Here is a 16476-nt window from a genome sequence, read left to right as displayed (position 1 = left end):
TGTGGTAGCTGCAAACCCTGAGGACGCTTGGGGTGCTTGCTGCTACACCTGATTTCTGTCTTTTTCTTTTTTGGTTTTGTTTCCTCTTTCCCATTGTTCACTCCATCAGTTACAATCCTTCCTTACAAACTTACTAATGCCTAATATGAAAGTATTTGCAGATCCTATACTTGATTCCATGCTTCCATGGGAGACGGAGGAGTAGAATATTTGAAAATCAAGGGATTAGGGGGTGGCTAGTGGCACAGTGAATACATCACTGGCCCTGGAATCAGGAGGACCTGAGTTTAAATCCAGCCTCAGACACTTAACACAAATGCTAGCCATGTGACATTGGGTAAGTCACTTAACTCCAATTGCACTCCAAAAAATAAGAAAGAAAAAGAAAGAAACAAAATGAGAGAGAGAGAGAGAGTGATGGAGGGAGGGAGAGAGAAACTACACAAGGGATTGTGGAACTGAATCTTGTAAACTAAAAGTAAACAAATTAATTAATGAAGACAAAAAATTTAAATATCATAGTGAAGATGCCTCCTCCTGCTTATAATTGTCTAAATCTGATCTTACTAATTGGGGAAATGCCTTCTTTCAGAGGTGGTAGATAAGATTCCACAATTAAGTGACTTAGGGGAATGGGGAAAAGATAAATTTCATCCAGAGAGATGAGTAAATAGCCAGTGGATTCAAATTCAGAATAGAATGACAAGAAAATAATTATTTACTCCTCCGTTGAGAGCAGGGATAGATTTTAGAAGAATAGATGGCACTCCAGCTAAAGAGCTGCTTAAGATGTATAAAGAAAAGGTTCTTAAAATTAGACAGAATAGGGAAGTAGGAACCACCACTACAGATCCTCCTGAATCATTATATTCAAGTTTTCCATACCTTCAGGGAGAATACGAAATAGGCCAAGCCCCGGGCCAAATTAAAGAAATAAACAGAGGAGATTACAGACTCCATATTGGTTTAACAATATTTTGGAAAAATGGATCAATTACTGTAACTAGGGTATCAAAACACATTTGAGTGGAGGCCTCCCTTATCTATAGAAAACCTGATAAATTTCAACAACAAACTCCTATTTCCATCACAGGACTGGGTCGGGGAGGGGGCACATATGAAACAGAGAAGTTAAGCTAACAATGAAAACTGGATAATTACCTAAGGAAAAAAAATGTACCATGGTAATTGTACCCATTCCTAAATACATCATTGGAATAGATATAGTGAGAGGTATGACTAAATTTATCTGGGAGGCGATACCTATTTGGACTTAGTAAGATAGGAATTAATACAGTTTTAGGGAGAAAAATTAAAATAATGGAACAACTCAATTTACCTGAATCTTTTGAAGGAATTACTTTAAAGTAGTATCATGTGCCAGGTGGGCAAAATGAAATTACCAATATTATATAGGAATATTTGAGACAGGAGTGTTAGTTCCTACAACCTCTCGATGGAATAATCATGTCTGACCAGTATGAAATAGTCAGATGGGATGTGGAGAAGTACAGTGATTATAGACAATTGAATAAGGTTACGACTCCCTGGTATGCTGCTGTTTCAGATACTTTCACCTTAATAGGAAAGTTCCAGAAATATGCTTGTACTTGGTAAGCAGATAATGATTTAGCCAATGCTTTGTTTACTATCCCAACACATTCTAAACAATGGGAAGAGTTTATTTTCACTTGGAAGGGTAGACAATATACTTTCAACCACCATCCACAAGGATATCTGCATAGCACGCACTATTTCTCAATGGCTTATGACTGAATATTTATATGAATTAGAGCTGGAGTACAGCTTACCTACCACATAGATGATACAATGATACAGGGAAAGATGTAAAAGAAGTGGAGAAGAATTTGACCCTTTAAATTGAGCATATAAAAAGCAAAGGCTGGTTAATTAACCCTGTAAAGATTCAAGGACCAGAATAAAATGTAAAATGTTGGGGTATGTGCTGGAATAAGGGGGTGCAAGAGATTCTTCTCCAAGCCTGACAAAAGATTCAGGATTTTCATACCCCTACCAATAAGAAGGAGATCCTAAAGTTTATAGGATTACTTGGATATTGGAAGCACCACATTCCACATCTGGGAAAGATTTTGAAACCCTTATATAAAATTAATTGTAAGAAATATGAATTTCATTGGGACTTGAGAAGAGTAAAGCTTTTGAAGAAGCCAAGATTACTATACAATTGGCCCTAGATTTATGGCCTGTGCAAAATGGCTCAGTGGAAGTAGAAGTGACTGTACAGGATGTATATTCAAAAACATTTGTGGAAAAAACAAGAAAGCTAAAATGTACCCTTGGAATTTTGGGCTAGGAAACTCCCTTCATATGAATTTCAATATACACCTTTGGAAAAGATGTTGTTAGCTGCATATTGGGCTTTGGTAGAGACTGAAAAACGGACTCTGGTTCATCAAGTGATATTAAAGCCTTAAATCCTTATTATGACCTGGGTAATGCATACCCAAACTTCTCAAAGAGCTAGGCATGCACAAGAGGCTAGCATTATCAAATGGAAATGGTATATTCAAAGTACAACCAAAAACAGCTGTAAAGCCAAGCACAAGCAGCTTTCCAGAGGAATACTGCTGTGAACAGCTTTCCAGGTTCTGATTACAGTATAGCAAACTCTCTATTTATTCAATAACAAATCAGAGCAAAACATTCACAGAAAATGAAAATACAGCATTCACCCTGTCACAACTCAACAACTTACCACTAAAATGGCCACATAGTTTTCACCAAATTTGTCACATAGTTTTTTAAAAAAAGTATAATCATTTAGTAACTCAATCATTCAATCATCCTTAAGGAGGCTTAAGGGACACAAAGTAAAAAAGTCAATGTCCTTTTCCTCTGGATTCAATTAAGTTACAATTGCATCAGTCACTACTCAATTTCATCTTTACTAATGGTAGGGTTTCAGCTTCCATGGATCCTCTTCCATGGACTCTGCTCCTGCCCAAATCTAACCAAATGCCACCAGAGACAGCTCCAAGTTCCTTGTCCAGCTCTCTGTGGAGTTCCTGCTTCACATTGAAGTTCACAGTGTCCAATCCACCTCAAGTCTTTCACAGTTTCTGTTTCCTGGGAAGAGAAAACTTAACAGTCACAACAATATTTACACACATCAAGGTTAGCAGAATTAAAACAATATTCACACACATGGTTGGTACTATCATCTCAATTCACTTTCTCCCTGTGAAATCAACAGAGCCAAAACAGACAAAGTACCAACACGACAGTCATGCTTCCTCTGGCAGCTCTGGATTGCCCTCAGAAGTCCTCAGCAGCTTCACTGGCCTTTAGAAGTGTTCAGCAGGAGTTTGGCAGGCTCTCAGAACAGGCTTCACCACCACAAGTTCTGTTCTCAAAATCAAAATCACTTTATCCAGACTCCCCATGGCTTGCTCCAAGAAATTCTGTCTCACTTCTCAGTTCTCATTTCTATTCTCAGTACTTTACAAATCTCAGTTCAGTCTGCAGTCCAGCAGTAGCAGTCCAGCCCCCAGTTGTTTCCAAAGAAAAAATTCCCTCCTTCTCTCCCTGGCATCAGTTGCTCTGCCTCCACTATGGTTACCCCAAGAAATTCTGACTCTCCCAGCTGGTGCTTTTCCATATATGCAGTATTAGTTCTTCCCTGATCAGCTCCTTCCTATTACATCAGCAACAGGGGTTCATACTTTTTGTTTCCTTAACAGACATTTAATATAACTAGATTGACACTAAATGCTAAGTACTTGTTAGCTTGTCAATACAAAGTTATATTCAAATTTCATTACTATTACAAGAGGCAAAAATAGAGTTTCTGCTCTATAAGAATCTATAGCAACCAGGACAGTGAGGTGAATGATACACTCCCTGATCCAAAGCAATAGTTGCTACAATACTCTGTAAAATTGAATGAGGGATATGATGGATCAACTGAAGAACAAATGAGATATGCATGATTTACTGATGGGACAGCAAAATATTTGGGCCACAATACATTGGAATAATCCATGTTTTAAGTGAAGTTTGGAAAGTACTGGGTCAGGTGGATATACTCAATATGTTGAACATATAGCAGTAAATCAAGACGTTAAAACAGAACAAAGAGGACAGTGTCATATATTCACTGATTCATGGGAAGTAGGTAATGGGTTAGCAACATGGATACCCATGTGGAGGAATAAAAATTGGTAAATTCATGGTAAACAATTCTGCGGTAATGTATTATGGCAAGATATGAGGGACATGTCTTTGGTCATTAATTTGTCAGTTTTTATGTACATGGTCATATGGCCCTCACCACATCAGAATGTAAGTACAATGCATATGCTGATTGAGTAGCAAAGATGGCTATTCATCATATTGTTCCTATCCCAAATACCCACTGATGATCCATTACTAGCAAAATGGGTACATCAAAGAGGGTGCCACTTAAAGGTTCAGGAAACACACAGGTGGGAACAAGATGGAGTTATTAGTACCTCACACTTGTTAAAACAGGTAGCAGAGGAATATCATATTTGTCAACTGGAAAAAGAATGAACTCATCCTAGAGTGGTAAATGGAGAAATAGCAAGGGGAAAGGTACCAATTCAAATTTGTCAAATAGATTATATTGATCCCTTACCCCAAGATAAAGGATGCAAATTTATATGTACTTGTGTTGACCTATTCAGGTGTACTATTGACTTGTTGTTATAAGAATGTGATGCAGAAAAACGCCTGCAAAACTCTTTTTCTAATAAGTTTATATTATGGAACCCTAATGCAGATTCAAAGTGACAATGGGTCATATTTAAAAGACAATAAAAAGAAGAGGTATTTTATATTAAATGATATAGAATGGGTATATCATTTTCCATAATATCAACAAGCATCTGGGTTAATTGAAAGAATGAATGGATTATTGAAAGAACAGTTAAGGAAGATAAGTTCTAACAATTCGTATCAACATTTGGAAGATAATTTGTTCACAGCTTTACATAATTTGAATAATAAACCAATTGGAGGAAATATAACTTTAGCCATAATGATAAGCCCATATATCCAAAAAAGAAAGCAACAAACACAAAAGATCCCAAATATTGAATATTTTACTGTGAGGCCAGATGTCCCAGCACCATATACAGGAACACCTAGTTTGGCAGGATATGAGGTTAGAGGTCTTCTAGTTGAATAGAAAAGAAATAAGAAAAATCTGCCATGGAATATGTATGACAATCCCTAAAAATGATTTTGGATTGACTTTACCCAAATAAGGATTAGCAACTCAAGGAATTCATGTATTGACTGGTGTAATGGATTCTAATTATAAAATAGATATTATTGTGACATTCCAAAATTTAGGTGAAGAAACTATAGAGTTCTGTAAAAATGATAGAATAATACATGTGGTTATTATTCCTTGTGCAACAATACCACTTATAAAAAACTTTCCCTCCTTCCTAAATAACTATCAGAGGAATTAAAGCATTTGGTTCTACTGATAGAACATAATTGGGAACTAAAATGTGGGTAAAATGGACAGCAGATGATGTTCCAAAGGTTGTGGAAATTACAGTGGATGGGAAAGATAACACTGTAAATATTGTTTATACAGGAGAACATTATTACCAAATTGGACCCTTAGCTCATGTATTCTACTGTGAATGATGCTATGATAGTGGATTCATGGACTCCAGAACTACCATTGACCCTATATCTACCCTGTTTCTGGTTATTGTCTCCTTGTTTCTTCTTGGCTTTTTTGTCTGTTCAACTTGTTTGCTAGATTGGTTTCCTTCAGGCGTGGTACCCTCCACCTGTAGATGCCTGATCACTTAACCCAGATAACACCGCTATCCACAATTTTGACATGTCACTCCTGAACCTGGCATCAAATAAGTGGATACTGGTTATTGAACTCACCTTTTGAATGGGATCACTTGTGAGAGGGACACTTTTATTTACAATTCCAGCAGGAAGTAACCATAGAATAAGAGACCTTCACCCTCGACCCCAAGATTTCTGGTCCCATTCATTTCAGGGGAATGATAGCGTCCTTGTGCTCAAGCCCTACCCTAAGACCTTTTCTAACTTTATTGTGTGTTATCCCTTTTATATTGCTGTAAAGTCCTGTTGACAGCAATTATCCCTAAATTCTGATTGACCTATTTAAGGGACATGAAAGATCTTGGGACAAAATATAATGGTAATGGGAATTTGAATAGCTTTCCTGCCTCTTAATAGGTCAAATGTAATCATATGGTGCGCACAGGGGGAAGATATTGGTGAAAGGGGGTAAGAGGAAGGGTGGAGCAGGAAAGAGCAGCAGGTCAGAACAGAGGTTGGAGGAAGCATCATGGAGGCACAGCAGCTAGCATGAGTGTTAGAGGGGCATTTTTCCTTAAGGGATGCTATTTTGATTTGAAGGCCTGATGGAGGGAAGGCTTGGAGTTGTCAGGGCTAACTGAACTGGTTATGTGTACCAATTTATTGGTTGCCAGAATGGATTTGGTATTCTGGTGTTGGGATTGAGCTTTCTGGTGTTTGATTGATGGTTTTGTTCCATATTACATGTGAAGAGTCGGTTACATTTTTTTATTCACAACTATACCAGCATATTCATAGCTGCTTTGGGTGCTGTGAATATTTCATTGGCATTATAACATTATTTTCTTAATTGGGATTTTTTGTCTCCTTTTTTTCAGTTCCAGTTTGTAAGGAGCAGAATTTTTCAGTGATTTTGATAAATCTTTTTCCATGTCACTAGTTCTGCTTTTTTAAGGAGTTCTTTTCAGTGAATTTCTATATCTGTTTTCCATTTGGCAATTTTTTAAGATATTATATCCCTCAATATTTTTTGCCTACTTTACAAATAGTTTATTCTTGTTTTCATAATTTTCTTGCATCACTGTCATTTATTTCTCCAATTATTCTTATATGTGATTTTATTTGATTAAAAAAAGAAACTCTACCAGAACCTAAGACCAATTCACATTTTTCTTTGCAGATTTTCACATAACTATTTCGATTTCATTGTCTTCTGTGTTTGTTTTGATCTTCCTTCTTATATAGTAGCTTCACATGTTATTTTGCTGTTTACTCATTTTTCCAGAAAATATCTTGACTTTTAACTTTAAGTTAAAGTTGAACTCTCAGGTCAGCTAGGTTGTGTGGTGATTAGAGTACTGGCCCTGGAACCAGGACTACCAGAGTTCAAATCCTGCCTCAGGCACTTAACACAAAAACTAGCTTTGTAACCTTGGGCAAGTCACTTAACCCCAATTGCCCTCCAAAAAAAAGGTGAATTATGCTCCTGGTCTTTCTGTGACACTGTCCTAAGCATCATGTCTTTATGCTACTGTTTTTAGAATTAATTCTGGGGGTATATAGGTTTTCAGTTTTCCAGAGGTGTTATGATCTAGCTAGAGGTGTTCTCACTGCTCTTATGGCCTTTGTGGTGGTTTCTGATTGACCACAACAACATTTTTTTCCTCTTTGAAACTTTGTTGAGAATCCCACTTGCTAGTGATTTTAATTACCCTGAGGTGGCTACACAAATGGTATATGGAGAATGAAATAGATTCCTATCCCTAGTGCTACCAGAGTGTCCCCTGTAATCTCCTTCTGACAAGTTGCCCATCTCAGTATGTGGGCTGAGAGCTTCAGAAAGTACTGCAGCAGCTAATTTAGTAGCCCCAAAGGCCTTCTGTTGCCTTGTTAGGTGCAGCTTGTACAGGACTGTGTTGTACTCTCACCTCAGTGGGACCCTTTTCCTGCCATCCTTCTAACTTTGTCTTGAGCTGAAAAATTACTTGATGTCATTCTTCTGTTACTTCTGCCACTCCAGAATTCATTTTAATGCATTATTGTAACTGTATTTGGAGAGGAATTTGGAAATATTCAGGTGAGTTTCTTCTTTTGCTCTGCCATCTTGGTTTTGTCCTCCTAAAGTATTTTTTCCCTTATACTGTAAAGTGTGACTACCTCAGTCACCAACTCAATAATCTCTAAAGATTTGACTACCTCAGTCACCCACCCAATAATCTCTAATGTCTTTCTATTGACTCTTGAATTACTAATAATTTTGGCTTTTTTACAACATTTAAAAATATCTTTTGTGTAAATTTTAAAATATACATAATTTTTACATTTAATTGTTAAGTAAATATGCACATATTTTGAAGATATGGTCAAATGTTTATTTTTTTTTTGATTCATAAGGGCACATAACCAAAATTTAGGAAACAAGTGATTTATTTCCATTAAATTATAAATTTTTATGACAAAAACATGTATGATATTGGTCTCTAAATTCCAAGAGAGAAACAACTGCTATAAACACTATATTTGGAGCTTGTAAACTACATCCCTAGGATATGGTTTTGAGAACTTCATTAGTGATGACAGCAAAAAAAAATAATCTTCAAGGAATGCAATAGTGGTATTGATGGAGCTTTTTATAATTTAGTGTCAGTACCTATGATATTTTTACGTAATCGGAGATGCTAATCACAACAGAATTTACTATCTGACTTGAAGAAACAAATTTTATAACCCCTGAAAAACCATCCAGGAGGCATTGTTATGGAAATAAACTTAAGTTTCTTTAATGGTTAAATGGACTTTGTTATTCTTTTCTCTTTGGGAAGCTTCCTGGTGGGCTTTGGGGTAATGGGTTGAGAAAAGTGAAATAACTCCTCATATTTTATTTAAAACACATGATATAACTGCCCTCCCTCATTTTTCCCATGCAGCTTTTGTGCACTATTCTCTAGAATCTATTTAAGAAAGAGGAATCTCTGAAGTAAAATCATTATGTCCTGTCTCAGGACAGAGGGTGGTGGATATCAGACAGGAAGAGGCAAAATTAACCACCATAAGTAATATACTGTTTCTATCCTTGATGGCATGAAAAGTCTAAGATGAGGAGGATTTTAGGTGTGCTGATTTATATAAAAAAATGATTGCAGCAAGACATACATCCCCTCAACTCTTGAATACCATGAAAGATTAGGTAAAAGGTATTAGTAAACCTGAATGGACATTTTACATCTTTCCCTGCATTGAAGTGATGGCACCTTCATACTATCCTATTGCTTACCAATCTGCTATCTTTCATCCTACTCTTCACTAGAGAGGGGAAAATGAGGTGAAATATCTCTTACAAACCTTTAAAAATGTACAAGTAATATTTTTTTTCATTAAAATTTAGTCTTTTACTCTAAAAGAAGCATTTTTTAATCACTTACATTCCTCTACTGATTATCATTTGATATTGCTCCTGTAAGATATGGGTTTCAGTAGGGGATAAAAGAAGAATTTGGTAAGAATAAAAAGGAGTAGCAGATATTTTAAAAATCTGTTAAAATAATTAATTCATATTACAAAATGTTCATGTTCATAATTTTCATTAAGATGTAAATTTAGAGATATAAACAAATGTGAAGATGGAAAACAATTACAGTCATGTACATACACTTATTTTGATGGTTATAAACACGTTGAAAAGTAACAAAGAAAAAAAATATGGTGTGCTAGCAGATGAACATTTATTAACTTGGAAATTATAAAAAGATAATATAAATTTCTGGAATTGTTGAAAAGTACTCATCTCCTACTGTTTCTAAATTGCCAAATGATTAAATTCCCTATTCTGACTACCAATGTGAATCATTGTTCTGAATTAGCCATTTTTTCTTCAGGATTTCTTTTTTTATCATATGCTTTATTAACTTCTAGTTTACATCATTCATTTCCACCAAGATTTTGAGTTACAAATTTTCTCCCCATTTGTCACCTACCCACCACGCCAAAATAGCGATCCCACTGGATATCCCCTACTCCAATGTGCTCTCTCACAAATATTCTCCCATACCCCCTGAAAATTTTCAATAGGGCATGGTGGATCTCTATGCCACAGTGCCTGTATATCTTATTTCCCATTCAAATATAAAATAATATTGATTATCTATATTAAACATTTGGTTTTAAAACTTTGAATTCCAGATTCATTCCCTTCCTCCCTTGTCACCCACCCCTACTGGGAAGATAAGCAATTCAATTTAGGCTGTACATGTGTAGCTATGCAAAACACTTCCATAGTAGATATATTATAAAAGATTGACTATATTTTCCTCCCTCCTATCAAACTTCCCACTCTTTCTATTCTCAACTTTGATCCTGTCCCTTTTCAAAAGTGGGTGCTTCCAACTTCTCTCTTCCCCAGCCTGCCCTCCCTTCCTGCATGAACCCTCTCATCCCCTTCCCCATTACTCTCCTGTAGTGTGAAATACCATATTTATTATGTATGGCATTCCCTCCCTAAGCCAAATTCAATAAAAAGGAGATTGACCCATTAACTTTTGACTTCCATTTCTTCCCCTCCATTGTAACCTTTCTCCCTTATCTCTTCTATATGAGATAGTTTACCCCAATGTGTATCTCCCCATCTCCTCTCATTTTATTCCTCTATCACCTCTTAATTTCACCTTTTAAGTATTATCGCTTCCTATTAAACTGGGCATGTGCCCTATATGTTTACAGGTACACATATATACACAAATTCACATATGTATTCATATGCCCATTTATGCTCCTATATAAACATCTACATGTATGTGAATACATATGTATACACACACACACACACACACACACACACATATATATATACTTCTTTCTATTCCTTTCAATTACTCTTCTTCTGAGAAAAGTTTCATAAGTTACAATTATCATTTTTCCATAGAGGAATATTAATAGTTCAACTTTGATAAGTTCATTGTGATTTCTTTTCCTTGCTTACCTTCTCATACTTCTCTTGCTTCTTGTATCTAAATGTCACATTTTTTACTCAACTCTGTTTTTTTCATCAAGAATGCTTGAAAGTCCTCTCTTCCATCGAATGACCTATTTTCCCATGAAACATGATACTCACTTTTGCTGGGTAGGTGATTCTTGCTTTTAATCCCAGCTCCTTTGACCTCAAAAATATCATATTCCAAGCCCTTTGATTCTTCAGTGTAGAAGCTGCAAGATCCTCTGTGTTCCTGATTATGTTTCCAATATATTAAAATAGTTTATTCCTTCCTGCTTATAATATTTTCTCCTTGACTTGGGAATTCATGAACCTGGCTATAATGTTTCTAGGAGTTTTATTTTTGGGATCTTTTTCAGGAGGTGATTGGTGGATACTTTGAACCTCTATTTTGCCTTTTGCCTTCTGCTTCTAAAACTTAAGTGCTATTTTCCTTGAGAATTTCTTGAAGGATTATTTCTAGGCTTTTTTTTAAATCATGACTTTCAAGTACTCCAACAATTTTTAAATTATCTGTCCTGGATCTATTTTCCAGGTCAATGGTTTTCCCAATGAGATATTTCACATTGTCTTCTATTTTTTTCATTTGTTTGGATCTGTTTAATAGTATCTTGATTTCTCATAAAGTCACTAGTTTCCATTTGCTCCAATATAATTCTGAAGGAATGATTCTCTTTAGTTAGCTTTTGAGATTCTTTTTCCATCTTTCAAATTCAGCTTTTTAAGACATTTTTCTGCTCATTTCCTTTTTGAGTGTCTTTTGCCATTTGAGTTAGTCTGTTTTTAAGGTACTATTTTATTCAGTCAGGTTGTTGACTTTCATTTCATAATTTTCTGGCATTGTTGTCTTTTCTCTTCCTAATTTTTCCTCCACTTCTCTTATTTGATTTTCACAATCCTTTCTAAGCTCCTCTATGGTCTGTAACCAGCTCTGATTTTTCTTGGAATCTTTTGTTGCAAGAGTTCTGACTTCACTGACTTCCTCCTGTTCCATGCTTTGATCCTTTCTGTCCCGAAAATAGGAGTCTAATTTTGGATTCCTCTGTTTGCTTTGCTTCCCTCGATAATTCATGTTGCTACTCATTTATGTGACTTTTGGGTTTTTATCCACAATAGGACTCCACTACCAGACAGGGGAGCTTTGTCCCAATTGCTGGTGTTTTCTCAGCTGCCAAAGTTGGGTGCCCTCTCTGAAGCCTCCACACACTCTGGCAAACTACACACACACCCCAGAACCTCCACCCTAGAAGGCAATCCATATTCAAGCAGGTTAATGCAAGAGCTATTACACATCATACTAGTTGCTTGGTCCTCCTACAGTCTGCAGGCCAGGAGCTGAAGCTGCCACAGGAGGTGGCTGCAAACCACCTCAGCGGCTTCTCCCTCCAGGGGATAAAAAAACAAAAAACAAAAACTGCACTCCAAACTACTGGATCCCAAAGTCCACTCTGCACTGACCTCTCACTTTGTCCTTAGCATCTATTGGTTGATAATTCTGGAAACTGCCATAGCTGCTGGTGATATGAACTCCATCTAGCCTGCAGCTGATCAGGACCTCCCTGGGTTTAAAACCTCTGGCTTGTGCAGGGGTTGGTGTGGGCTCCCAGGGTTCTTTGCTGGCTGCTCCCTGCCAGCCTGTCAGGCTTTTCTAAATAAGAGGTTCGCTTCTCTGTATTAATTTGTGGCTTCTGTAATTCCAAAATTTGTTCAGAGTCACTTCTTACATGAATTGGAGGTGATGGGAGCACGAGCCTAGCTGAATCACTTTTTTCTACTCTGACATCTTGACTCTGCCACTTTTCAAGTTCTCGTAAATTTCTTATAAATTTCAGAAGGCCATATATGGAAAATACTTCCAATAAGATCCATATTCTAAAGAGAATTTGTGAATGTGGGAATAAAAATTTCCATTGTGATCTAATAGATTAAAGATACTTGTGATGTGGAAGGAATATTTCTCCTATCACAGCATAGTGATTGTATTAAAAATGATTGTTGTTTTTGGAAAAAATAATTTTTGCTACAATAAATTTCATTGTGCCCCTTCAGAGTTAAAACCAAGTCAGTGTGTGTGTGTGTGTGTGTGTGTGTGTGTGTGTGTGAACTTCTAAAATGTCCTGAGAAGGGAATGGCTATGATTTTTCTATTTTGTTTCAAGCAAAGGGGTAAGGATGATTTCTCTGAGAGGAAAGAATAATTGAAGTAACACATAGTTTCTGGGAAAATTAACTATTTTGAAATTGTGTTTCATAAAGTAAATCAACTTTAATTAGAAAAAAGAAAGATGTTTATGGCCTACTATTGAGCTGAATACCTTATGTGTCACTACATAAATATTAATTGATTAAATTTAGTGCAATTTTCAATGCCTGGCCAAGATGTTGTTTGGACACTAAAAGGTAACTCTCTACTTAGAGTACAACTGATACATCATAGAATCCAATTGTTTTGTTGTTTTAAGTGAAATAAAGACCTGCTATTTGAGCACGTGGTGTATACAATATTCTACATCAACATATTGCAAACTAAAGATATATGTTATAGGGGCAGCCAGGTAGCACAGCGAGTAAGAGCACTGGCTCCAGTGTCAGGATGACCTGGATCGAATCCAGGCTCAGATACTCAGCACCACACCCAGAAATAACTGGCCGTGTAACCTTGAGCAAGTTACTTAACCTTGATTACTTAAAAAAAGATATATATTATAGAAATTGGACAAAGGTAATCATAATGACAAGAAAACAACACATTTAAGGCAGCAGTGATTAGAGTGTGGGAGTTTTTTCCCCTTTTAAACGTTCCAAGTATTCTGAGCAAAGGAGTAGAACAAATGCTTATGAAGGCAGGAATCCAAAAACATTATTTTGGAAAAAGTTAAAAGTTCTGGTAATTGCTAAAAGGATACAAGCATATCCTCAGTTAATAAATGATTTAGCTACTGAAAATTATAAAGAATAGAGACTTTTCCTTAGGGATGCTTATTAAAGAAACTAACCTAGGAAGAGCTATAGTTTTTAAAGAGTTTTGAAGAGTTACCTATAGATGAGATCCTAAAACAATCATATGTGTAGAAACCTAGACTACAGATGATCAGAAAGCTATGGCTAATATTAAGGAATAAAAATAAGACTGATACATTACTGGTCTCAAGAAATATGCTTGGGGTGGCTAGATGGTGCAGTGAATGTAGCACCACCTCTGGAATCAGGAGAACCTGAGTTCAAATGCCGCCTGGGACACTTAAGAACAACTAGTAATGTTACCTTGAGCAAGGCATTTAACACCAATTTCCCCCTCCAAAAAATCTAAATAAAATAAATGTTTAAAAAAAAAGAAACATGCTTAAATTTGAAAGATGCTCCAAATTTGTATGTCACAGAAGTTTATTAAATCATTACTTACAAAGCTATATATTAATAAAGCATTGTCCTCAGTATTTTATTCTTTTTTCTTCATTCTCTTTCTTGATAATCTTATTGGCTTCTGTAGTCTTCAATATTTGCTTCCACAGATAACTCTTTCAATATTTTTTTAGACTTTACTTCTCTTAGCCTATTAGGCTATCAATTCCAATGATATATCTAATTCATTGCTTTTAGAGTGTTTGTTTATATTTCAATTTGTTTCTCATTTGAATTCTCTTCCATGACCCTTTATTTATCCCATGTTTGAGTTAACATTTATTCTACCCTTATCTATTTTCAGTTAAAAATTCTAAAAATGTTTTCAAATACATTCTGACAAGTGTTCCTACTTTTATTCTTGTCACTCTCATAATATATCTTATAACCTTTCTTCATGTCTATTTCAATTTCTACTTGGAGCTTTTCTGTACATTTTTCTTGATCTACCCTCCCATAAGCCATAAGCCTACTATTGAATTGTTATCCATCATTTAAAGTATAGCTCAAATGTCAAAGCTCCTCAAGAAATCAACACTTTAATTAGGTAATTTCCCTATTTGTGTCTCTTATAGCATTTTTTCTGTACCTCTCAAAGCCAGTACCATATAATACATGACATTGTCATATATGGAAGTACCATATTATTTTTCTATATTTAAATTCTTTAATAGTTTCATCTATCTTATCAAAAGCTTATGTCTCCCTCATATCCTAGCACATTGCTATCATCAGAGTAGGTACTTTAAAATGTCTGTTGAATTTAAATAACAATAATTATGTTTTTTGCTCTTATTATTAGCACACTTTTCTTGTGAAATATAATGAAAAATATTTGGGGGTACTTACTATATTCTGAGATCTGTGTTACAGATACAAATAAAGTCTTTCTTTTCAAGGAACTCATTAAAATTAAATGAGGTAACACATAAAGAAGAAATTATTTTCATGGAAAATAGAAAACTCAATGTAGCAGGGCAAAGGTCAAATCCCCAAGCTCTTTGATGAGTGCTACAAAGTTAGATGTTATCTGATGGAATGCTGTCAAGAAGAAATTTTCCTTTTGCCAAGAGACAACTTAAAGACTGAGAGCAACACAATCAAATGCGAGATTGGGGAGAAAGGACCTTCCTCTTCTCCAATACAATTCCTATTTCCCTATTGCTTTTAGATTCTGAATTAATATTGAATACTGATCCTGTTTTTGACATCTGTACAAGCTTATCCAGAGCCTCACTCCATTCTGACACTTGGATCCTATATTATCTTGCAAAGGACATTGATTGGGGACTATTTGTCGTGCCAATGCTTCTGAAGTTCCTGTCTGTGAGTTTTTTTCTTATATTCTAAGTGTACAGACTATACTTAACCAAAACAAAACAATTAAATAAATTAAAAACAAAGAAATTGAAACTGGGAGGAAAGGAGTAAAACATTTAGAAATTTGTTCCAAATCCGGGTAATTCAATGATCATTAAGCTGCAAGATGAACTGCTACTGACTAGTCTTGACCACACAATTAAGAGGAAAAAATCAGCAAATTCATCAACTTCATACAATTCAACCATGGTCTGTACTAACTGAAGCACCATATTGGTGTAGTCAGTGATGTTTGTGTTTATCTGTATGTGGATTTTGTACAGTTATTGTACACACACACAAGCACACATGCATATGTGTGTGTACACATATGTATGTGCATAAACATATACAGGTGTAGATTCAATAGCCATGTAGCATAAATTGAATTGTATACTTTTCACCTCTACCTTTCCATTTGTTAAATAGCAGTATTCATTGCAAGAGATGTGCTGACTTATACAGCAGTGGAAATTAAAACAGGCCTGTGGAATAACAATTACACATGAATTTTTAACACCCTAGATGACCAGGAAACAATATCAATGACTTCAACCCAGTTCCCTATGTCAATTAACTTTCAAAGATAATTTCCTTTCCCCTTCATGAAGTTAACACAAATGTTGTTTCTACCAAAATAATTATGGGGAGAGACATGAAAGGATATAAAGTTATTTTCAGAGAGAACATTTTTAGAATTCTGGGTGATGACAGTAATGGAGTTCTGGGTAATGTCATTGTAATCTTCTAGTATATAAGCTTGCTAAATGCATGGTCTATTTCATGGGATAAACATAATGTTTTAAATTTAAAGATCAAAAGGAATTTAGAGGAAATTAGAATCTAATCCAACCTCCTCATTTTTCAAATGAAATAACTGAGTCCCAGAGGTCTTAAACACTTTCC

The 16476-nt window shown here is 35.6% G+C and overlaps 1 pseudogene; it reads left to right on the top strand.

Annotated features, from left to right (window-relative positions):
- The window catches only part of LOC138171091 (importin subunit alpha-1 pseudogene), a 60460-nt pseudogene that overhangs the window by 40205 nt on the left and 3779 nt on the right, over positions 1 to 16476 (top strand).

Source organism: Petaurus breviceps, unplaced genomic scaffold, assembly GCF_028583685.1.
Source record: "Petaurus breviceps papuanus isolate PSGF00001 unplaced genomic scaffold, PetGlider_PUasm1.0 41, whole genome shotgun sequence".
NCBI lineage: Eukaryota > Metazoa > Chordata > Mammalia > Diprotodontia > Petauridae > Petaurus > Petaurus breviceps.
The sequence above is the reverse complement of the archived record's forward strand: the minus strand, read 5'-3'. Positions and strand labels throughout refer to the sequence as shown.